The sequence below is a fragment of the Equus asinus genome, chromosome 8 (assembly GCF_041296235.1).
Source record: "Equus asinus isolate D_3611 breed Donkey chromosome 8, EquAss-T2T_v2, whole genome shotgun sequence".
Taxonomy (NCBI): Eukaryota; Metazoa; Chordata; class Mammalia; order Perissodactyla; family Equidae; genus Equus; species Equus asinus.
In genome coordinates this window covers 43,367,610-43,392,715 of record NC_091797.1, presented here as the reverse complement: position 1 = coordinate 43,392,715, position 25,106 = coordinate 43,367,610, and the positions used below count along the sequence as shown (strand labels likewise).

General features: G+C 41.9%; 3 non-coding genes across 3 annotated transcripts; 2 read left to right on the top strand and 1 right to left on the bottom strand.

Annotated features, from left to right (window-relative positions):
• The first annotated feature begins 2,960 nt into the window (after positions 1–2,960).
• Positions 2,961–3,034, top strand: TRNAV-CAC (transfer RNA valine (anticodon CAC)). The gene has a single exon. It is a non-coding gene; the product is annotated as a tRNA-Val (tRNA).
• A 12,662-nt stretch (positions 3,035–15,696) lies between these two features.
• TRNAI-AAU (transfer RNA isoleucine (anticodon AAU)) lies at positions 15,697–15,770 on the top strand. The gene has a single exon. It is a non-coding gene; the product is annotated as a tRNA-Ile (tRNA).
• A 6,569-nt stretch (positions 15,771–22,339) lies between these two features.
• TRNAV-AAC (transfer RNA valine (anticodon AAC)) lies at positions 22,340–22,412 on the bottom strand. Its single transcript has one exon. It is a non-coding gene; the product is annotated as a tRNA-Val (tRNA).
• Between the last annotated feature and the right edge of the window lie 2,694 nt (positions 22,413–25,106).

Here is a 25,106-nt window from a genome sequence, read left to right as displayed (position 1 = left end):
TCTGTAGTAGAGAATCCAGAAGCAAGTCTCAACTCATTTTTGCTCAACTTAGTTAAAACAAGCAAGCAGACAAACAAAAACATTGGGCTCAGCCTCTCTGGCAGACACTTGGGCAACATCCATCAAATCACCATCCATGTATGCACAGAAACTAAAAACAATGGAAATCTATTGGGAGGGTAGAAACTGGTCATGAAGAGCTCAGCAGCAAGAGGGAGATGCTCACTGCATGCCTTTTCATATAATGTGACTGCATTTCCTATTCAAAAATAGAGAATTTAAGAAAATACAATAAAAGCAGAGTAAAGGAGGAGCTAGGAAAGAAATGCTGGGCTCACGCGAGTTCACCTCCTCTGAAATGGTCGCTGGGCAGTGCTGAGGTTTCTCACATGACAGCAGTTCACAGAAATGCGATTCGAGCTCACTTTGGAAACCTGAAACAAACAGGTAGGAAGGCTCCAACCCTAAGCCTGGCCATGGACAAGCCAGCTAAGTGAGAACTGAGAGATGCCATGAAAAAGCATCCAAAGGAGAGTCAAGAGGCAGGATTATCCTTTAGGCATAAAATTGGACCTTCCCACTGTGGGGATGCCTGCTACTGTTGTTTCATCAGGTCAGACTCACTATGTGTTCATCACCATGTTCCTTAGGAGAAGAAAAAATTTCTGTTGATTCCGCAGCAGAACTCACAAGTTTAACCAAGTCTGGGCTTTCTCTGTCAAGTCCATGAATATGGCTAAAAACCAAAGGTATATTGATGTGTTTGAATTGAAATTTTCTCATTCATTTTGTTAAAACAGGAGTGCGAGTCAGGAAGGGACTTCTTTGGCCTTCTAAGACCATCCACAGGAAGAATGCTGATGCACTGAACATTTTCAAAGAAAACACGGGCCAGTGGAATGGCTGGGGAGCTCAGTTGGGCTGGACCATAGTCCTAACCACAGGTTGCACGTTTGCTTCCATACCAGCCCTTTTCTATGGGTTTCCTTCTTCTAAACTGTTCTCAGCAGAAGTCATCTTAGCTGTCAAGGCAGGAAATAAATTGCCATACTCCGGGAAGCTTTAAATCCATCCCCTAGAACTTTTATTTCCCTTTTTTGCCTGTTCAGAATCCAACACACTCATCCAGCTGAGGGCAGAATGCATAGTGTGTTCATTCATTTACAATTCCCAGCACCCCATACAGCACCCTTGATGAACTTCAATGAACCATTGTCATTTATTCACAAGATCCACCCACCAATCAAGGCACCTTTGGATTTGTGTGTGTGAGTCTCCATGGGACCTTGATTTCCTCCTAGACCCTCCACACTCTGCCCCAAAGATCTGGAGTCCCTGGCAGGTCACAGAGAAAGGTGACTCTTCTGTTTAAAGTGACACTGCCAAAAGATACAATTTCCCATCTCCTCCTTCCACCCCTGTCCTTTCCTTGGGAGTTTGCCTTTTTTATTTCTTAGACTCTCTCTTCTACAGTGAATCTACTGCCTTCATTTTCTCCAGAACCTTGGCACTAGAGGAAGGAATTTGAATTCAAGAAAGTCCTTTTCCACATCATTCTAGTGCCAGAAGTGACCTGAAAAGGAATCAGGATCCAAAGAAGGAGCCCTGGAAGCCATCAGCAGTCTCTGAAGGGCAACTCCTTTCTGGGAGAGACCATGAGCCCAAGGCAGGGCGGAGTGTGTCCAAATGGTGATGAGGTGTAGGGTGTGCGGAGAGTGGACATGTGCCCAGTGAGACTAGGAGTGGTCAAATGCTCTTCCGTTGTCGGTCACTCATATTTACAGCTGTATACCTTATATACACAAATCCATTGTCAACCAATCTTTTTTATGCCATATTTGACTCTTCTTTTTTGGCCCCATTTCAACTGCTGTGCATCACTGTCTCTTTTCCTCTACAATGTTTACCCAGAGTTGCTAGAAGTAAGCTACCTTTTCTCATTTTCAATTGAAAATTTTCCCAGGCCTGCCGAGTGGCGCAGTGGTTAAGTTCGCACATTCTGCTTCTCAGCAGCCCAGGGTTCCCCCCATCCTGGGCGCGGATGTGGAGCTGTTTATCAAGCCATGCTGTGGTAGGCGTCCCACGTATAAAGTAGAGGAAGATGGGCATGGATGTTAGCTCTAGGCCAGTCTTCCTCAGCAAAAGAGGAGGATTGGCAGTAGTTAGCTCATGGCTGATCTTCCTAAAAAAAAAGAAAGATAATTTTTGCATGAGAGGACAGACCTTCCACAAAGGTGCTCAACCATCAGACTTTTTCTCACAAGTCAGAAACAATTTGTGCTGTCATCAAAGCCTTTTCACACCAGTGAGGATAAACTTGTAGTTCATGTAGTGAGTTTCCTTTGCCCTGCTATTTGGAGAATTAAATTAATATGTCTCCTAGAGTTACCGAGAACATTTTAGTTATATCTCTTCACTGAATACATAGGTCCAAATTCAAAATTGTTTCAATTCTGATTTGCAAGGCATAGATGGGGGTGGCTTTCATGTGCCCTGGCTGCTTGTTAACCATGTGACCACGATGAACTTATTTAAACATTCAGTAATACCTAACCCTCAGGAGTGTGGGTACCACAAAGTAGGGGACGTGAAAGAGTTCAAGTCCACCGGACCCCGGTTATTTTCCTGGGATCATTTTCTGGAGCCCAAAAGATGGAGATCACAGAATCTCCTCAGGTCAGACAAACCTAAATAGGACAAAAGCGAGGAGTTTTTCTGAAATCTACCATCCACCGAGGCTGCTTAAAATTTCTGCCCTGCGTTTAGAAAGCTATTCTCTCCCGAGGGGTAGTCTTTGCTTGGGGTGAGTCAATGACTCTCATAGTATTGATTTGAATACATGGAAAAGTGTAGCCACTTTGATAATTCTTGAAAGAAAAGGTCAATTCAATGCTACCGAACCTGGGCTAGCCAGAAGATGTATATTCTCCATTAGAGAAGAGAAGACAAAAGACGTCGAGGTTTCCGTAGGTGTAGTGGTTATCACCTTCGCCTCACACGCGAAAGGTCCCCGGTTCGAAACCGGGCGGAAACAATTGTTCTTTGACGAGTTTCGTTTTTGAGATTCTGCTAAACTTTCCAGCGGACGTGTCTAAAATTACACCACAGCACTATCCTCAGGGTGGGCTTGTCAATGGAATGAGGCTCCAGAGGGGATGTGAATGGGGCTTGTCTCCGCTTTGTTAGGAATCCTAAGTCTGTCCCCGGCGACGGCTCCTCGGATTTCTAACAGGAAAAGATCCGAAACCGAGAGTAACCGAGTGTCGAAGGCCACTCGAGGGTTCATTGTCTCCAGCAATTTATTTATTGCTACACAAATACTTTCAGGTATCACCTGACTTTTAGAGACGAGGGAGAAAAGAAGTATGGGGTATCGTAGGGGGCAGGGGGTGGCTAAAACAAGATTCTGCAGGGAGATCTCAGCGGAGCAGAGCCCACTGCTGACCCTGACGCTCGTGAGTACTCCTTCCCTGGGTGCTCCCACCCCCTGGTCCCCAGGAAGACTCAGGAACAGGGTTCACAGCTTGGTTAATGGCGCTTTTGCGGGGGGTGTTTCCATTGCCCGGCCAGCTTTTGTGGAAAGCTGGTCTTGCAGAACCCAGGGTTGGACCTGCCCCTCCAGGTCAAGACAGTTCACCATACTCACTCCTTTCCAGGACTGCCAGGAGCTCAGCTTCAGTGGGATCAACGTGAAGTTCCACTTAGTCCAGGATGCTCCAGGTAGATTTAGGATGGGGTTAGGGTGTGCTTCCCTGCACGTCTGTGCCCTGGAGTCCTCACAAGGAACCTGGACGTGCAGATGTTCTTGCTGGACACTTCCCAGGACTCAGCATCCAACTGATGGAGATCATCCAGCTCTGACCAAGACCATTCCCGGCAGGAGGAAGGGGTGGGCAGCCTCTCGATAAGTGGGGCCATTTGCTGGGGTTTTTAGAAGTGAGGGAGAAGACAGAGAAAGGTTTAATAGTGACTGGGTTGTGTGTGTTAGTCTCATATTTTACTCAAGAACCCAAACCATGCTCGACGGTCTTTCTTTTCAAATGGCTGAGTAGTTGAGGGGCATCATGTAAGTGTTCAAAGCCCACTTAAGTACATCACATTTGGCTCGTGTTCAACTCAAGGAGAAAGTCCCCTTTGCTGGATGTGAGCCCAGAATTAGTAAGAATGTGAATCGATTTAAAACATTAGGAAATAGATTCAGGTTATTTATGTATTGTTTTGCCTCTTAGGCCTAAAAACAACCCTGCCTTTTGTCTTCAAGCTTAAAAATAAAGTGCCTCATTGGGAGTGTTGAGCAGATTCTTCAGTGAATCTAACACAGTTCTATCAGGCTGCCAGCATTGGAGAAGTGCTAATGCACTACTTCCCATCCTGTAATATCCCTGAAAGAGAGCAGTGAGGGGGGAATCCTCCTAATGGGCAAAGCTTTGGGCAGTGGACTTAGTCTTCTACTGCTTTCAGATTAAGAATAGACATGAACTCATGCACAGTGAGTTTGGCTGGTTGGTCAGAGAGAGCACAAAGTATGCAGATCTTTCTATCACACGTTAACCTCCACCAGAGCGCATCCACCACAGAAGAAGTACTAAATAACCAAGTGACCAGAATGCTTCTGCCAGTTGTTGTCAACCAGGCTTAGTACCTAGCAACTCCAGTGCTGGCAAATTGGTCACATGAGTGGAGTAGCAAGGTGGCAGGGATGGGCCCAATAACAAGGGATCCCATTCATCAAGGCTGATCAAGTTATTGCCATCACCAAACATTGAACCTGCCAACAGGACAGACCAATGCTGAGTCCTTAATGCAGCACCTCTGCAGGAGAGCAAGAAGCCACCTGCCTCTTACTAGTTTACCCAGGAGGAGTGAGCAACCTGACCAATCAGAGTCCTAGAGAAGATATTCCCAGATGGGATGAATTCGTTATGTGAAGGAAGGGGCTCTGAGTAGCACAAGTGGTGGACTGGAGTGGATGTGATGGATATTATACCCAGAAACATTCCTTTCTAGTGCAAGACACCCATTTCTCCCAGCAGCCTGGAGTGTGATTTGCTGATAGCTCAAAGCTGACCTCCTCCCAGGAATTGCTTCAACTAAAGGAAGCTACTTTGTCTAAGGTTACACCCTCTCTCTGGGAGCAGCCTACATCTAATGACAGGTCTCTGAGTGGATGCAACAACTTACTTCTTGTGTCTCAATTCAGGGCAACACCGAAGGGTCATTGCGGCTCCAGAGCTCCCTGTGGGATTGGATGAGACCTCTGTTGCAACAACATCACAGTTCACACTTTCTCTTTATCCTCTGAATTCCTCCTGTATATTCTTCCTGGAAGCACTTCCCAGTAAGCTTCCTTCATAAAAACTACCCGGCTGAGTCACCCTAGCTAACTCAGTCTAATACATTCCTCTATAGTCTACTTGCAAAAGAGTTACTAAAGACATTATTTTAAAGCATAAGTCAGATGTGTCTCTCCTGGAATCAGAATTATCCAGTAGCTCCCCCCTTGTACTTGAAGTAAAGCCAAATTCCCAAGATCTCCTACAAGGTCCTACACGTTCTAACCCTCCATTTCTCTCTGTCTCATCTCCATTATTCTCTCTCTCATTTGTACTCTGGCCACATGGGCCCTCTTGCTATTCCTCAAACAATCCATGCAAATACCCAGCTTTTGACTTTTGCACAGGCTGTGCTCTCTGCCTGTAATACCTCACCACCTTCTTCCAGTCAAACGTGCTGCTACAATGTTAATAAGCCTACACTAACAGCTCTGTTTAGAATCTCAGCCTATTCTCAACACTACAGTTCCCCCTACATAACTGTATTTTTTCTACCACATTTAACAGCCCCTTATACATTATGTGATTCCTGATTTTTGTTATGTATATTAGTTTTATCTGTTTCCACTCTCTATGAGAAATTTTGTTATTGGTGGTGGTAGTAATGTGTTGTGGCTGTAATTCCCTAATGCCTCCAAAGTGCCTGAAACTGGGAGATCTTTATGCTGCAAATCTGTTCATGTGACTTCTCTGTCTAACATCCTTCCATGCATTCCCATTGCTGTTGGAATCAACTAAAAAATCCTTATCTTCCTGTATAAATAATGATCGTACTTAGTTTACACCTGATATAGATCAATCATTACCTGTTAATTATTGTCAGCACTCTCTTTACCAACAAAAGTACCCTGATTTAGATATTGCATTCTACTAGAGGGTCCAGGTTCATCTACACATTCTCTCCTCTTCTGGCCTCATCTCCTAATACTCTCCCCCACCACCCTGCAGTTCAGTCTTACTCTCCAGGCACACTGGCAGGTCTTAGCTCCTCTCTTCTCAGGTGCTTTTGTCCATGCTGTTCTTTCTGAGGTGTAAAAAAGGAAGCCACTGCTGGCCCTTCTCCTGGCTGTCCACTTAGCTTCTTCCTTCTCCTGTCTGATTCCATGACATTCCCTTTGTCACACACCATTAGCTGCATCCCCAATGTCTCGCCTACCAGAGAGAAGGCGATATTTCTGAATCAAGCATGCCTGCACTGTGAATTCCTCCACGTCTTCACTGACTGTCTGGTTTTGCTTCAGGGAATTCAGAAAGAAGAAGGAGTAGGAAATGTGGCCAGGACCCTATTTATTTGTGCTCAATATAGTTAAAACAAACAAGCAAACAAAAGAGCATACTGGGGTCAGCTCTGTGAAGCACAATCAGAGAATGTCTATCAAAATTGCCAATGCACATTTTCTTGGATGCCGTTTTCCCGCGTGTGCAAGGTATCATGACACACACAAGATACGGTGTATGTTCATAGATATGAACAATGTTTGCAACAGCAGGATGAGGAAAATTAAGCTAACTGTCCATTAAACTGCAGTACATTCCAACTGAATATCACGCAGATTTAAATGAAGATGAAAAGTTCTTGTTCTGTTCTGATATGGAAAGATCACAAAAATACATTCTAAGTAAAAACTAAAAAAGAGCAAGACAGAAAAAAATGTGGGTAAATGCCACTCTGAAAAAAAAAAGAACATATATTTGTATAACTTTACACATTTAAAATCTCAGGAAGGATAAACAAGATACTAAAAACGATGGTAACATTTTGAAGGGACAATGACTGGGTAGAAAGGTTGGGCACATAGAAAAATTGGGTTTCGCGGCTTCTGGAATGATGACTAGAGTCACATTTCTAGGACTGGGCAGTACCCATATTCCCGAAGAGACTTCCGATTTGAGGTCACCCCAGAAATCTGAGCCAGCAGGTAAATGGGAAGGCTCACGAATGTCGACCAAGTCCGACCCTGGAGGTGCTGGGCTAATGAAGCCTGGCAGACTCCGGGACAATCAGGAGTCAGACCCGTGGGAATACTCGACAGGCACAAAATTTTATCTGTTAATGAGCGGCTTTTCCGAAGCCTGGACTCGCTCTCAGTTCAGGGCGTCAGGTTCATTATCCGCACGTGCTCATTACCAGCCTTTTAGAGAGGAGCAAATACTTCCAGGGATTCCCGGACCATTAGCCGCAATTTGAAACGTTTGTTTCGACTTTCATGTGTATGAATACGACTTACAACTAATGTTCTTTCTTTTGTTTTGTTTTTGTTACTCGTGAGAGAAAGCGTCTGATTCCATTTATGGAAAGCAGCAAAGAAATTCTCCTAAGACAAACAACAGTAACAATTGTTTTGACGTTAACACTTCAAAAAAAAGGACGGCAGCCAAAAGTTCAAGTCTGGTTAGCTCAGGTGGTTACAGTGCGGTGCTAATAATGCCGAGTTTCGGGGTTCGATCCCCGTAAGTACCGCTGGCTTGCTTCCACCTCTGAAAGAAGACTATCAATTACCTTCAGAGAAACTTGATTCCTAACCTGTGAAAAGTTACTCCCCGTAATTAACAATGCGCTAAAGGTTCCCAATCCATTGCCCTCTTTTACCAACTCAGTTCCCGGGTTCCCATAAGTTGAACATCTCCCCAGGCAGAGTTCCTCCAGGAGCCATGCAGAGAGCCCAAGAGTGGAAGCTTTGCCTAATGGAGAAATAAAAGTGGAAAAGATTGTTGGCAACTTTTTGTGAAAAGCTTATTTGATTTTAAATCGTCTTTCCAAAGCAGTTTTGCAATCACCTCCTTTCTCAAATGATCAAGAGATACAAAGTAAAGAGAAATTCTTAAAAGGTTGTGCTTTCCATGTCTCTGAAGATTGTTTAAGGTTTCGCTGACAGCTGACATGACCCCGTGAGGAAGCACCACGGAAGGTGAAGGACTGGCTCAGGAGACCTCCTCTCCCTACGTGTCTGTATCACTTTAACAGAACACAGACTTTTTTTTTTTTTAGGACAGGAGTCCAATCTGGATTCTTGTGATCAGTACATAGACATGCATCTTGCATCATTGCTTCTGACTTGAAAGGATGGTGAAATATCACAGCGACCCCTGATCTCTGTGGGTAGTCTTTCTCCAGCCTGGTAAAGTTCTCCTGCCAGCATGCAGTGATCAGTATTCAGCTCAATGGGAAGTTCTTTCTGGAGTTTCCTGTTCTCACAGCTCTCTCCTTTCTGCTACTCTGTCCTGCCAAGTCCAGCTGTGTTGGTCTCCTGGACTATCAGCTCCCTCTCATCAGCTCAGGGAGTTCACCAGCCTCTGCCTGGGTTCCCCTTCCCGGCATTGGGGCCTAGAAACTCTCTCAAGGCAGTAAGTTAGGGGCAGTCCTCCTTCTCACTTCATTTTCCCCCAGGATGACTTCATTTTTCTCTCTTTCAGGGATTACTCTCCTTCTTTGCCTGATGCTCAGTGTCTTAAAAATTGTTGTTTCAAATATTTTTTCAGGTTTTAGTTCTTTCAGGCAGGAGGGTAAATCTGATCCCTGTTATTCCATCTTCGCTGGAAACAAGATTCACCACTATTTGGAGGACGAAGAGGGGGAAGTTAAGCCCTCTGCTGTTTCTGCTGTGTGTTACAGGCTTTTGTGAGCAGAGAGGGGCCCCTTGGTAAGCACAGCAGCCTGTCTTGGGGCAGTTTGCACTACCCTCCTGGGAATCTTGGGTCCTCAGGTTGCTTGTGGCAGGCAGTCTGCACAGATACTGGACTGCGTCTCCAGGACCCAACTGAGTCAACCCGTCAAGGCTACAAGCCTCCTCGTGGATCAGAATGTCTTCTCCCTGGTTTTCTGTGTGCCAGGGCTGGTTAAGGGGGAGGATGGCACTTACAGGAGGACAGGGCCTGGGACCAGGGCTCCTGCGAGGACAAAGCAACCAAAATGGGCATGTGGATTTCTGTTGGACTGGAAGGCTAGAGGTGGGAATTTTGGGATGAGGGGGTCAGAGACTTGGGGTATGTGGGATCTGTGTACTTTTTCTTTATTGTCACACTGCCTTTCACTTGTGGGAATTCTGGCCGTCCTCTAAGAAGGCCTGGTGGTGATTGCCACTTGACACAGCCTCACAGGCTGCAAGTGGATAAATGAATGGGACCTGCCAGCCCCTGAGTGCACTGGAGGGAAGCCTCTCAGTCCCTGGCTCAGGCCATCCCTGTCCCTGCCCACATCAGAGGGTGTGGAGAGATGAGACATGGCTGGACTCACTTGTGGCCTGGGTGGGTCTTGAAGGGAACAGCTGTTTGCCGATGATCTTTAAGTGAACTTTCTTGTAAAAGTCACATTTAATCTGTACTGATGTTGTTGTTAGAAAGAGTAATTTGTGTGCTATTTGATTTTGAAATTCTCAGGAGAATAAAGGCATCCTCGTTGAGTCTATTTTGGAATAAATATTAAGGTAATTAATTAGACCTTATGATATTGATTATAAAAATTGATGATTTTTGTTGCCCTACAATTATATTCCAGATGAGTAGCTTTATGTTCACCATTTCAAGTAGTTGATTTTCTAATTTTAAAGTGTATTTGAGGAAAATTTAATTGGGAAAGTATAGTCTCTTCAACAAATGGTGCTGAGACAGTCGGATATCTGCATGCATAGGTGTCGGGAATGGCAGTCTATGTGCATAGTCTCTTGACCCCTGCTCAGCCACAAAAGAATAAATAGTACACTTAAAAATGGGTGAATTTCATTGTATGTAAATTATACCTCAATAATGCTGATTAGAAAAAGAAGTATAAATCAAGGTTATAAAAACACAGAAATAGCAGTAGTTACACGTTGCCAGATTACAGACAAAGTGATACTTTATACATCCTAGGAACTAGCTGAGAAAATATCTATTGTAAGAAAAATATATTTCAAGCAAAGGGAGACACTTCAGCACGTCTACACCTTGTCTAGGTATTACTCCATTTCACACTCATCTATCCTGAGGCAGTAAATAACACCACACACTATTGTAGTTTCAACAGCGGCATATGAACTCAAGTGGCCCTTTAAAATCAGTCTTCTGGCAGACAACTGTCTTTGAAATTGTCCACAAAGACAGCAATCAGACAGTTTGCCCATTAAAGAAGCATAGAGCAGTTTGAGAAGTACTCTGAGAAAAATTGTGACCATTAACACTATAAGCCCAATGATACAATTTCAAAATCAATGCTCTAAGCTATCATTTCTTAAGTCCGTAAAGAGGAGATCAGAAAAGTGCATACTTTTACTGTCTTTGTATAATTATCTACTTAATTGCCTTTACTGATACTGTCTTTCTTCACATGTATTTGAACTATCATCTGACGTCACTTCCTTTCAGCCTGAAGAACTTCCTTGATTATTTCTCATAAGACATGTCTGCTTACCAATGAGTTATCTTAGTCTTTGTTCTTCTGGGAGAGCCTTCATTTTTGAAAGATAGTTTTGCTGTGTATAGGATTTTTTGTTGATAGTTTTCTTTTTTTCTTTCAGCATTTTCAATATGTCATTCCACTATCTTATAATCTCCATTGTTTCAGATAATAAGTCAGCTATTTTTCTTGTTGTGTTTCCCTGGCGTAGGTGAATCATTTTTCTGTTCCTGCTTTCAAGATTTTCTCTCTGTCTTTAGATTTCAGTGATTAGAGTGGCGTATATGAAAGTGTGGATCTTTGTGTTTATCCTTCTTGGGATTTGTTGAGCTACTTTGATGTGTAGCTTGATGTTTTTAGGCAAATGTGGGAAGTTTTTGGCCATTATTTTACAATATTTTTTATGCCTTTTAATCTTTCTCTTTGTGGTAGTACACTTAATGGTGTCTCACAGATCTCTGAGGCTCTGTTCTCTTCTCTTCTTTCCGTTCTCCACATTGGATAATCTCCATTGATGCATCTTCAAGTACATTGGTTCTTTCTTCTGACAGCTCAAATCTACTGTTGAATCCCCCTGGTGAATTTTTCCTTTCTGGCATTTAATTTTTTCTTTCTGGTATTGTACTTTTTCACTCCATATTTTTTGCTTGTGTTTTAAAAACATAATTTCTATTCCTTTATTGAAATTCTCCATTTGATGAGTCATTATCACCATACTTCTTTTCATTGTTTAATGTGGTTTCCTTTAATTGTTTGAAAGTATTCATAACTGTTGCTTTGAAGTCTTTGTCTTCTAGGTTCAACATCTAAGTCCTCTCAAGAGCAGTTTCTATTGTCTTCTTTTTCTCGGGTGTATGGGTCACACTTTCCTGATTCTTGGCATGGCTCATAATTTTTTTGTTAAATATTAGATATTTGAGATAATATATTGTGTCTCCTCTGTGTATGGGCACAGCCTCAGTCATTCAGGGATGTGTAGGGGTGGCTTGGCTTCACTTCTGTCTCTGTGGCACATGCACACATCTTCAGGTCAACGTGGGATTTGTGCAGATCTTTTTAACCCACCGATGGCTGTTTCATCTCCCTATTAAACCCCACTTCACCCTCTCACCCGTTGTTTGCTCCAAACTTATTCAGAACTGAAAGCTGGGAGAATCACTGGTCCGCCTGGTGTTTTTGCCCCCAAGATTGCTACTTTAAAAAACAGTGTATTAATCAAGTGAGCTGTCCTCAGCAGCAACAGCAAAGTTGCTATTTTCATGATCTCTCCTATGCAGGTTGAACAACTGTGCTGACAGAACTAATGGGAAATGAGAGCAGCCCTGGGAAAGAGCCTGCCATAGACTTGCAGTGTTCTTTCCTAAAGTTCAGTTGTCTTCATAAACAAATGCTCCTCGGTTTGCTTATGCCTTTGTATGTGCTGAAATGGTGGGCTGCAGCAAGTGCCCAGTGAGGCTAGGAGAGGTAAAATGCTCTTCTATTCTGGGTCACTCATATTTATACTGCTATGTCTTATATACACCAATTGCCCTATCATCTAATTTTTTTATGTGATACTCTATTTTTTTGGGCCCCCTTTCAACTGATGCACATCACTGTTCTTTCTCCTCTACAATGTTTACCCAGAGTAGCTAGAAGTAAGCTACATTTTCATTTTTTTCAATTGAAAATTTTTCCCTGCCAGGGCAGAACCCCACAAAGGTACTCGACAGTAAGACTTTTCCCCACAAATAAGAAACAATTTGTGATGTCATCAAAATCCTTTTCACATCAATGAAGACATTCTTGTAGTTCATGTAGCAAGTTTCTTTTGCCCTGCAATGTGGATAATCAAATTAATATATTTCCTAATGTTACTGAGATTTTAAGAGTATCTCTCCACTGACTGCATAGGTCCAAATTCCAAAGTGTTTCAATGCTGACTCCCAAGGCATAGATGGGGATGGCTTTCCTGTGACCTGGCTGCTTGTTAACCTGTGATCATGATGAACTTACTTAAACATTCAGTAATACCCAACCCTCAGGAGTGTGGCTACCACAAAGCAGGGGATGTGATAGTTGGTGGACGTTTCCCTTTCTCACTTTTCAGGGAGTGAGTTCCATTGGTCCAATGCGACAGTGATCAAACCAAGCTAATCTCACTCTTGGGGCACAGGAAGACCTTGCAAGAAGTGCAAGCGCCCAGCTAGCACCAGGCAATCAATTTCCTAGTCATCAATCACCACATGGATTTTATCTAAAACTGCCCTTTCTGAGAACACTCCTGATATCAAGGTGTTCATTTCTCAATGGCCTTTTCTCACCCTGCAAAAGAAACATGTTCCTCTTACTCTAAATCTGACCAAAGTTCATGAACTCAAAGTGCAGTAAGCTCCAGGCTCCAACACAGGGACACTTAGAAAGGCTGGGGAAAGGGTAAGATAATTGAATTATTCTAATACCTAGATAGCTATCCTTTAGCAAGTCAAGAAGAAATAATTTCTAATTATTTGCTTTAAATGAGTTAATGGAGAATCTAGTCAAGTTATCAAACGTAATAGAATGTGAGAAATAATTATTGATGGTGGATTACCATGTGATTTTTTTTTGCGATTAACTCAGAAATTGTTAAACAATTGTGAGACATTTGTATCACAAAATCTGATTTACTTTCCTTTTATTTGTATGTTAAAATACATTTCCTCAGTAGTTGTAAACTAATAATGCTGAAACATGACTTATCTTGGCAATGTTTAATTTATCCGTGATTGTATGAACTAATTTTAAAAGCCTAGATGTATTATTTAGATAAACATTCAATTATTTTTTACCTACAATTTTAGATTAGTTCTCAAATTATAACATTTCTGTTATGATTAACTGTGTATAAGTAATAATTTTTAAAATAATTCAGTACAGAGGAACTCATAAAAATTAGAGCCTTATGCCCTCCCCCAACTTAATTGTGATGTGCATATACATTTTTTGTTGCAGGAAAGTAGGATATTGGAAGCTTAAAATAATTTCAAGCATAGAATAAATTTATGTTTTGATATATATTTCTGGGAAAGTGAATTTCAAGAAGAAAATAATGGCATAAGATTAAAGGCTGTAAAAGAAGTAGGTGTTCATGCATTTTTTCATAAATAATGATTGTATCAAATTATCCAGAACTTATGTTTAATAAATTCAAGTGATGCAACAGTTTAATTTGTAAATTGTCAATTTTTATAACACAAAGAAAATCAACAACTTAATCTTATGATAAAAATCAATTAGTTGTCCAAAAAATGCTCCAGGGGGACATAGTTTTAAAATTTGGGGGAGGGACATGGGTAACAAAATTTGAAGGCTAAAGGCTGAACTTGACTGAGGATGACGCATAAACTCTGTTGCTTCTTCAGCATTTATTTATATCTTGTTTTTATTGGAACAGCCTTCAAACCCAACGTTAAGAGGTTCCACTCAGAGTGGACATTACAACACGTCCTTCCCTGGACTGTTTGGAGATCTGCACAGCTGCTGGGGCTTCTCAATGCAGGGGGCCTGATGGCCAGCTGAGCGTCACTCTTTTTGCTTTCAAAATAGAAATCCGAGAAACTTGAAAGTGGCCCGAAAATCTAGAGCGGTCGCAGGTGCCATTGCCACTCCAGAAATGGTGGGGATCCCTCTTTCCACTCAAAATGGCTTTGACCTGCGTGGGCAACAAACTCAGAGCGGGACGCTGAGTTCCTGGGAAACTGTCCGGGAAGAAGAGTTGCCCGCCCAGGATCTTTGCGAGGGCTCTGGAGCTCAGACTGTCTCCTCCAACACACACACACACGCACACGCACACGCACCCTGCACCTGCTAAACCTGGGTTGCATTGCCGTCCTTGTGTGTTTCGTGTGTAGAAAGAAATGCGCGCCAAGTTTGTTGAACTTGAAAACCATTGGGCTGTGGGAGGCGCAGGGAGTTGAGCGCCAGGAGCCCGAGGCGCTGTCGGATGAGAAGAACCGCGGAAGGAGCTTGGCTAAGAAGGAAGTGCTTGGAATTCTTCCCGGAGCAAGAGCGGCGGGAACTGGGAGGGAAAGTCCTTTTTGGCCAATGGAGATCTCCGAGTTGTTGTTGAAGTGCATCTTTCTCCACCATCTTCCACCCCAACACCACACTCCCCAGCGAGGAGGTGAACTGATTTCTGTTGAACATAACTTGAAGAAAAAATGGAAACGTCTGATGACATTTGACTGACCCGGAGTATCTTTGCGCTCGATTTCGAAGACCAGATCAGTGGCAGAAATGACCTTCTGGCCCCTTTCCCCCATTCATTAAATTAGGTGACTGAGAACCTAGCAAGCTGTGCGGGCTCCGCGGGTGCCAGAGGAATGAAGACAGCACAGTCCTCGTCCTCAAGGACACGAAAGGGAAACACAAGCCGTTCATGATAATAAAACCGCAAAGGGAAGCCTCAGACATTCACACCTCCGGGCGTCGTCACGGGAGCTCAGAGAAGGAGCATCTCCCGAGTCCTTAGGAATCCGGATCTGCCGGAGATTTTTTCCTTCCGGGATGGAGAGGAATCCTCCTGCCGGGAGCCAGGACCAAACCCAGCAGCCATGCTGGCTGGAGGGTCAGTTTAGAATCTGCCCATTCGGAAGTAAAACTCAGAACCACCAACTTCTCATCCCAGATCCTTCCCGAGGCGAGAAAGAGGAAACCTCTGTGGTGAATGTTTCACTGTGTTTTCTCGGAGCGGAATCGACGAGTTTGAGAAAGTTTGTTTTCCACGGGAGAGGCGAAGTTCATTTCTGCCAGAGGAAGAGTTTTTACCTTGTCTTTTTCTTTTCGCAGGAGCGCAGAAAGGGGAAATGGAAAACAGGAAGAGAGGCTTGAAGAAGCAATGTGACTTGATCTTGGCTTAAAAAAGTTAAACGAAAGTCTCCTTTGGAAAGGAAGAAGAAAGATCTTTAATTTTAAACAAAAGAATGTAAACACAATTTTTAACTTTTGAATGAAAACAGCGACTTGCCCAGTGGCCGGTTAGCTCAGTTGGTTAGAGCGTGGTGCTAATAACGCCAAGGTCGCGGGTTCGATCCCCGTACGGGCCAAGGAAGTGTCACTTTTCTTCGTTCCTCTTAAATGAAAATTAATTTTTCTGTCTTCACCTCACATATTGGAAATAGCCTTTGCGACATAAAATTGGAATTAAATATACACTTCATTTCTTAATCCTCAGCAATGACATCTACCTTTTTTGGCCCCGTCTTCAGAGGGGGCAGAGGTGGGGGGGCAGAAAAGGAAAAGCCTTGCCGAAAAAGTGTCATAAAGCCCTCAGATCGAAATTTTAGTAAAGAAAATGAGGGTATGAGGATAGAGATGGCATTGGAGAGCAGCGTCTGCTGGCCGCTGGCCTTCAGACAGCCCCAGTTCCTTGTTCCTTTCCCAGATTCCGGTCCACCAAGTATACGTGTGGCCCTTACCTGCTTCATCTACATAATTACCTCCTCGGCCTTTGCGCTGCCTTGTCAACACTGTTGAAGTCGTTATTGCTTGCTACTAAAATAATCACAATCAGACACAATGCATATTTTCCTCTTCGTTTTTTCTTTTGAACTATCACTTGGCCTTTACCAGAATTTCTGTCTATGAGGACAGCTTTTGTTTTCCAGATCTCCAGGACCAAGAACAGTTTTCAACACAATGTAGGCATTAGATAAATATTTGTGGATTGAATGTATGAAGAAGCCTCACTATCAGAGAGTGTTTCCAAATGTTATGATTAGTTCACGTTCTGAACATTTTATTTTGGCCTAAAAGTAAAATCACTTTATTTATTTATTTGTTTATCCAAGTAATGTATAATAAATACACCGATTTTATCTCTGAGGCTCTCAATTTAACTTTCAGTTCAGTGATGGAATGAACAAAGATGTTGTTAAGGACAGGGTGAAGGGTGGGTGAGGCTTAGGGATGTTGTTACTGGCAGGATGGGTCGTGATTATGGTTTGAATGACGATGGAATTGGGGTAAGAAACTGTAATATGTGGAGAACAGAACCAGGTAATAAAAAAGTTGATTTTTATCTTGACCTTCCTGCATTAAATCAACCAGAAATAATTAGCTAGTTGTGGTGGGCTTATTGCCTTAATGATCACAATTCTTCTCCCTTCCCTTTATCCATGCTCTTTCTCATGTGACCTTGTAGTGCCTTTCCACTCTAGGCTGAACACTGCAACTTGCTTTCACCAGTGAATAGTAGCAAACTTGACAAAGAAGATTCTTGAAAAACCCCTTGGCTCTTTCTCCTTGCTTTTTTGGGTTGTTATTTAGTTTTTTGTTTGTTTTTTAAAATAAGCTTTATTTAAAAAAAAATAAATAAGCTTTATTTTTTAGAGCAGTTTGAGGTTCACAGCAAAACTGAGTGGAAAGTTCTCACATCCCCCCTCCCACACCACACACGTTCTCTCCCACTGTCAACATCCTAAATCAGAATGGTAGATTTATTACAACTGATGAACCTACTACAACAGGTCATTGTCACCCAAAGTATGTAGTTTACATAGGGTTCACTCTTGGTGTTGTACATCCCAGAGGTTTTGACAGATATATAATGACATATGTCCACCATTACAGTATGATACAGAGTAGTTTCACTGCCCTAAAAATCCTCAGTGCCTATTTATCCCTCTCTCCCTCCTAATCCTTGGCAACCTGACCTTTTATTTTCTCCATACTTTTGCCTTTTCCAGATGTCATATAGTTGAATCATACAGTATGTAGCCTTTTCAGGTTGGCTTCTTTCACTTAGTGATATCCATTTAAGGTTCCTCCATATATTTTCATGGCTTGATAGCTCATTTCCTTTCAGTGCTGAATAATTTTCCATTGTCTGGATGTATCACAGTTTATTTATCTACTCATCTACTGGAAGACATTTTGGTTGCTTACAAACTTTGGCAATTATGAATTAACTGGCTATAAACATCTATGTGCAGGTTTTTGAGTGGACGTAAGTTTTCAAATCATTTGGGTAAATTCCAGGGAATGCAACTGCTGGATTGTATGGTTGGTAAGAGCATGTTTAGTTTCGTAAGAAACTGTCAAACTGTCTTCAAAAGTGGCTGTACCATTTTGCATTCCCACCAGCAATATATGAGAGTTCCTGTTGTTCCACATCCTCCCCAGCATTTAGTGTGGTCAGTGTTTTAGATTTTGGCCATTCTAATAGGTGTGTGGTGGTATCTCATTGTTGTTTTAATTTGCATTTCCTTAATGACATATAATGTTGACCATCTTTTGAATAGTTATTTGACACCTGTATATCTTACTTGGTAAGGTGTCTTTTGAGATCTTTTGCCCATTTTTTTAATCCAGTTGTTCATATTCTTGTTGTTGAATTTTAAGAGCTCTTTGTATACTTTGGATAACAGTCCTCTATCAGTCATGTCTTATGTAAATATTTTCTCCCAGTCTGTGGCTTGTCTGCTCATTCTCTTGACAGTGTCTTTCACAAAGCAGAAGTTTTTAATTTTAGTGAAGTCTAACTTATCAATTGTTTCTTTAATGGCTTGTGCTTTTGGTGTTATATCTAAAAAATCATCACCAGACTCAATGGTCATCTAGATGTTCTCCTGTGTCATCTTCTAGGAGTTTTATAGTTTTGTGTTTTACATTTAGGTCTATGATCCATTTTGAGTTAATTTTGGTTATGATTATCAGGTCTCTGTCTAGATTTCTTTTTTTTTTTTTTGCATCTAGATCTGCAACTATTCCAGCACTATTTGTTGAAAAGTCTGTCCTTTATCCATTGTATTGCTTTTGCTCCATTATCATAGACCAACTGGTTATATTTGCGTTGCTCTGTTTCTGGGCTCCCTATTCTGCTCTATTGATCTATTTATGTATTCTTTTAAAGTACCATAATGTCCTTATTAGTGTAGCTTTATAACAAGTATTGAAGTCAGGTTGTGTCAGACCTCCAATTCTGTTCTTTTCTTTTAATGTTGTGTTGACTATTCTGGGTCTTTTGCCTCTCCACATAAACTTTAGAATCAGTTTGTCAATATCCACAAAATAATTTGCTGGAATTTTGCCTGGGGTTGTGTTGAATGTATAGATCAAGTTGGGAAGAACTGACATCTTGTCAATATTGAGTCTTTCTATCCATGAACATGGAATATCCTCTATTTGTTTACTTCTCCTTTGATATCTTTCATCAGAGTTTTGTAATTTTCCTCATATAGATCTTACACAAATATGTTAGATTTATAAGTAAGTATTTCATTTTAGGGAGTGCTAATGTAAATAATATAGTGTTTTTAATTTCAAATTCCAAGTGTTCATTGCTGGTATATAGGAAAGTGATTGACTTTTGCATATGACCTATGTGTCTTACAACCTTTCTGTAATTGCTTATTAGTTGCAGGAGGGTATTTTTTTTCCTGGTTGTTTTTGCCCTGAGCCATGTTCATGAGAACTCACCTGGGTTTAGCATGCTAGGGAATAAGAGATGTATGGCGATTAGCTGATTGTCCGCTGTTCACCAGACATGAGAGTCAGCCCATCTGGGACATAAATAGTCTGGTCAGTCCAAACCTATATTTGTAAACCACAGACTAGTGAGCTAACTAGATTCTAGCAGTTTTAAGCTGCTGAATTAGGATCGTTTATTAAGCAGTATAGTTGTGGCAATAGATAACTGATGTGTACATTAAAATATCATTCAATTTACTCTAGCAGAATTAACCTCATTTCTATTCCTCAAATACACAAGGTAAAGTCTTTGTAGGCACTATATCCTATGTCTGGAATGATTTTACCTGGATATTCTCATGGTTCATTCATTTTCGTCCTTCAGATTTTTGCTCAAATTCAGCAATATTCCACTTAGAAACCGAAAATAGAAACTCACTCCTAATGTCTTTCTCTGATTAATTGCTCTCCTTAGCATTTATTTTCACAGCATCTAGCATTTTATATGCAACTTTGCTTTTAAAATATCTCTGTTACCCTGTCACTGGAAAGGAAAGAGATTTCTGTCTATTTTGTTCACAGCTGTTATCCCAGTGACTAATGCAGTATATGGTACATAGTATAGATTCAGTAAATATTTATTGAATGAATGAGTGATTAAGTTCTTTGTCTAAAGCAAAAAGGACACATGCTTGAAGCGATGGTGGGAGAGAGGAGCAAACATCACCTTAGATCTGACCCTCCAGAGATGTTGGGTCAACACAGCAGGAAAGGCGTATTTCCCTTTTCCAAAATTTCACAGAAGGATGCACGTGGTGTTTACTTTCTCCATCTCCATTCTCTTCTTTCCATATCTTGAACCTAGGTGAAGTGGGAGTTACCCAATTAGAGTTTTAGAGATAAGGTCATCTATAATCTGGCGAGGAAAGCCTCTTAATTTAACAAGATCTATAGATGGTCTAGATTATCCTGACCCTACTCAAAAGTGGTAGTTCATTGATCTATATGCTGGCAATCAGGAATTAATGTGAAGGAGTACATCTCTCAGTGTCATTTTCTCTTTGACTCTCTATGTCTCTTCTGTCTACTGCCTGATTCTCTTTGCTTTTTCCAATTCAAATCCCCCTTCCACCCCAAAAAATCCATGTGGACCACCCATCTAAATAATTGAACCACTTTTGGAGCAGAGATTTTTACTGAAGATCAGCTTATAGGCCTCTGTATAGGTCAATTGACAGCCCATGGATTGATGCCTTGGAGTGCTCTGGCCAAATTCTATATGGCCAGAGGTTAGGTGTCAGCATTACATGTTAGAAAATATGACCACCCTCAAAAAGCAAATATCACTTTTGTGATTGCAGGCTGATGGTGTCTATTAAATGAAACTAATGGCATGGCAAACTAGTGGATTGCCAAGTTTCTTACTCCGTAGTGGACACCTAATGATTTCTTCCACCATTTTAAACTTTAGCATAGTTTTGGAACCAGTCTTCATGTAACTTTGTCCTGAAAGGGAAACATAACAGCAAAGAGAAACATGGAATTAAAATCTATTTGTGACATTTGCTACCATAAACCTTGGAAAATTCTTTAGTCTCCTCAGGGAAAGGAATTTTCTTGCATTCCTATCAGTGAAATACTAATGACTTAAAGAGAATTTTATGTGCATTGACTAAAACAATCTTCTCCTGACTATTGTATTATTCTGATGATCATTCAAATATACTATTTGACTGCTATCTTAAAAATGTTTCTCTGCCCCAACATTTTCATCTTGCTGCCCTATTTCTCAGATGACGTCACACAAGATCTCTAAAGAACTACACAGATTTGCTATCTGCAGTTTCTCTTTTCCCATTCTTCTTCAAACCCAGTACACTGAGGTTTTTTGGCGCCATCACTTCATGGAAGCTTCTGGTCTAGATCACCAAAGACCTCTAAATGTCTAAAATTAATGATCATTTCCAAGTCCTTGATTTCTCAGGGCCATAGGCACATTATTGTTCTTAAAACCTTTTCTTCATTTGACTTTCAAGACACTGCTGTCTTGATTGTCTTTCTACCTCACTGGCTTCTCCTTCTCAATATCCTTTGTTTCCCCTATTCTCATGCAACCTTTTTTTACAATGGAATGTCTCAAGGCTTGGTCCTCAGACCTTTTCTTTATATAGTCTCTACCTGGTGATTTTATTAGTTCTTGTAGCTTAAATAATGTCTATGTGACTACAACTCACTAATTTGTATCTGTAATCTAGACCATTCCATTAAACTACAGGCTTGTAGATTCAACTCATTCCTTAGCATTACGCTTGAGGGTTTTATACTAGGCATCTAAAAGTTAGCATGTCTAAAACAGAACTCCCAATGTCCCCTAATATTAGTGCTGCATCCAAGCTTCCCCATTTCAGTTAATAGCAACTCCATCCTTCCAGGTTTTCAGCAAAATACCTCAAAGTCATCATTGATTCTACTTTCTGTCACTCCTCCTACCCATTTTCTCAGGAATGTCTCTTGACTCTATCTTTAAAATATATCTACACTGTGACTACTTCTCATCAACTGGACTGCCACCATCCTGTCCAGACCACAGTGATTTCTGATATGTAGCACGACGAGAGGGACTTAATAGATCTCCTTGCTTCCATTGTTTTCTCTCTGAAAAATCTCCACAGAGCTGGCAGATACACTCAAGTCATGTAAAGCTACTTCCCTGCTTAAAATCCAAGATCTCCTCATTTTATCAGAATAAAGGCCAAAGTCCTAAAAGAAATAACCAGGCTCCACTTGATCTCTCCCTTCCAGTGTGTTTCCTCTCTGACTCCAGGAACCACTCTCCACTCAGCTCTTTCTCCTGCAGTTACAGTTGGCTCCTGATCCTCTTTGCATTCATCAACCACACTTTTGTGTCAGGGAGATTCATTCTCTGTTCCTGTCCATAAGAGATAGGAAGCGCTCCTTCTAGGATGGTTAGCCACCGCAGCCAAGCGCAGTATCTTCTCTGACCAATGGAATGGATAGGACATGATTACTTGTTAAGGGGGGCGAGGAAGCAAGTCTCAGCTCTGGTCTTGTTACATAATTCTTGCAATTGAAAGTCCAGGGCGGCAAAGGAATCGCGAGGACTTGAGAGTTGGTGCAAAGGTATAGAAATTCAGTGTGGACATTTCTGGACCAAAATTCAGACTTCTCGGGAAAAAGTACTGCTTGTTTCCGCCCGGTTTCGAACCGGGGACCTTTCGCGTGTTAGGCGAACGTGATAACCACTACACTACGGAAACCCACCGATTCTTGGGTCCTTATGTTTCTGGATTAGGTAAAAGTAACCTTAAACCCATCCTTTCCTTCAGGATATTTTCTTGATTGAGTTGCCATTCTTCTTTGTACACTTTCCCATTCTTTGAATCAACAACATCTAAACGCTGTAACTCATAGCCAGGCAAATGCTACTCCCAGAGCCCCAGTTGCTTTACAAGCACCAGGCAGGGAAATCTTAGGCAGGTTCCTGAGACATTTTATTGCAAGAAATTTCTCGATAGGTTCTACGCGCATTTCTGTACTTGTAAGACGCTCTGATCTTCGTCTCTTGAGGACTGAAAATTATCCTTTAGAAACTAGAAGCAACTTGCGGAGCTCAGGGGACTTCCTCGGGCAAGGGCGGGAGAGACTGAGCGGCAGAGGGCGGGGTGGCGGACCGTGCCCAGCTGTCTGTCAGGCGAGGCCGTGGGGGTGGTTGGGAAGTTTGTGAAAGTGCAATCTGACGAGTAAGTCCAGTAGACGTCAAACGAACTTCTCTCCTCTGTTCTGCATCACTCACGTTTACTGCTCTGGAACGTGTCAACTCGGTGTGTGGTGTCCGTTAACGTCTCATAGCAGGAAGATGACCTTTTGTCATTTACCTGACTCTTCTTTGTTATTCACCACATTTCAACTAACCTAAGTCATTGTCCTTATCTGGGACACTGGAGGAGATCTGCCTTCTACTAGGTTCTCAGTCTGAGCCCTTGCAAAGGTGCTCAGCGGTGAAAACTCCCTTGTCCCCAAAGTAGTCGTGAGAAACAAGTGACAGGACAGAGGCTTCTGGGTCTTTGAGGAAAATCACAGCCTGGCTCCCTCTGATGGCAGATAAAACGTGACCTGATGGAAATATTGTGGCTAGTGCAGGAGAGAGCATGTTTCTCGTTAGCACAATCTCTAGTCACACCTTTTTTTTTTCTTTTAGGAATATTGGCCCTGAGCTAACAATCATGCCCATCTTCCTCTACTTTAAATGTGGAACACCTGCCGCAGAATGGCTTGATAAGTGGTGCACAGGTCTGTGTCCAGGATCTGGGCTGGTGAACTTAACCACCAAGCTATCAGGTTGGCCCCAAGTCCCATCTTTTTTTTGCTCTGGAATAAGATCAACATTAAAAACAGCTATTATATTTAAAGCATATGTGTGTTTGTTAAGCACATTTGTCAGCAATTTGGTTTGACATTTATTTTAATGAAACTATTGAATAGCCCAGTCCCATGTAACTAAGGTGATCATAAGGATACAGCTGCACATAGTAATTTAGTTACAATAAGAGTGCTGCATGAAATGACAGCTGTAAAAGTCATGGGGTTATCTCACGTGAGAACAGAAAAGGGCATCCCCTCCAGTATTGATGGTCAGGAAATATTTGCTAGGGGAACTGATGTGACTTAGCTGATGAAAAAAAATATGAGGTGGTTGAATAGCCTTGGATGGAGAAGCCGTTCCTGAATTTGGGTGAACATGGAACTGAGGGTGAATGCAGTGTGAGGAGCCCCCAATTGTAGGTTTGAATCAGAGTTTACCTTTGTTTATTCCTTTTCCTCATGGAAGTTTATTCCACTGAGAGTAAGTAAGATAACACGTGCTGGATGAGGGAGATAAAGGAAGACCCTCCATACTATGGAATTTAGATTTAATCTGAATATGATGGAGGGGGGAGAAGAATTGACTGTTCAAAAAAGAACATGACGTTTTCCATCCTTGTCCAAAGACCTTTTGGCTGTTGTGTAAACACTGAATGAAGAGGGCCAATATTTTATGACAAATGTTTGAAGCATTCATAACATTTGAAAGAACTGTGCAGTGAACACCACATGTATTTTTACATGTTGAGACTGGTCCTCAGCTTTCTTTGCTGAGCACTTCTAGCATTTGCCCCGTCCTCCTCAGCAAGGACACTGGGTCTTAGTGTAATGGTTATCACTTGTGTGTTACATGCAGAAGCCCCTAGTTTTGTTCCTCACTAGATCCAAAGTAAACCAAGCACTGACCCCTTTTTTCCTGGGTGTTTATTTCATAACAGAGAGATCAAGAAGTTGTTTTACAATCTTTCCTAGCTGGATGATTCCTGCTCCAGTGAACTGCAGGGTTCTGGGTTCTTCCTGACATCTATATTCTCTCATTTCTTCCTGGCTACCATAAGGAGCCACCTAAAAGCATTTTCAACAAGGTCTGATTGCCTATATTTGCCAAATATTCTTGAAACATAGAATTAATGGCTGATTTTGAAGACTATTGTGGAAGCTATGGAAATATGGCATGCTGCCAGCTTCAGCCAACAAAGAGGAGGCCAGGGATTCAAATGGCCTGAGCAGGCCTTGAGCCCTGCAACAGGGAGAGATATTAATGCTGAAGAATAGAAGATAATCTCATTTGTGGCTCCTAAAAGTGGAGCTCATGTTGGGCCTGCCCGTTAGCTCTATAATCAGAGAAGCTGGAGCAGCAGGGGCGGGAGAATAGTGGTCACTGAGCCAGCATTTGTGAGAACTGAGGAGGAGTGATTGGAAACAGCAACAGCTTGCCAACGAAGCTCTAGTCATGTCCCGGGTATGACATTTGTTTCTTCACTTTAACTTAATTAGACTGAAATGGTCAGTGATGAAATGAGAGACAGTGAAATTCAGCATGAAAATTCATTTCTAGCCTCTTTAGTATTTTGATCCCAATATAAATG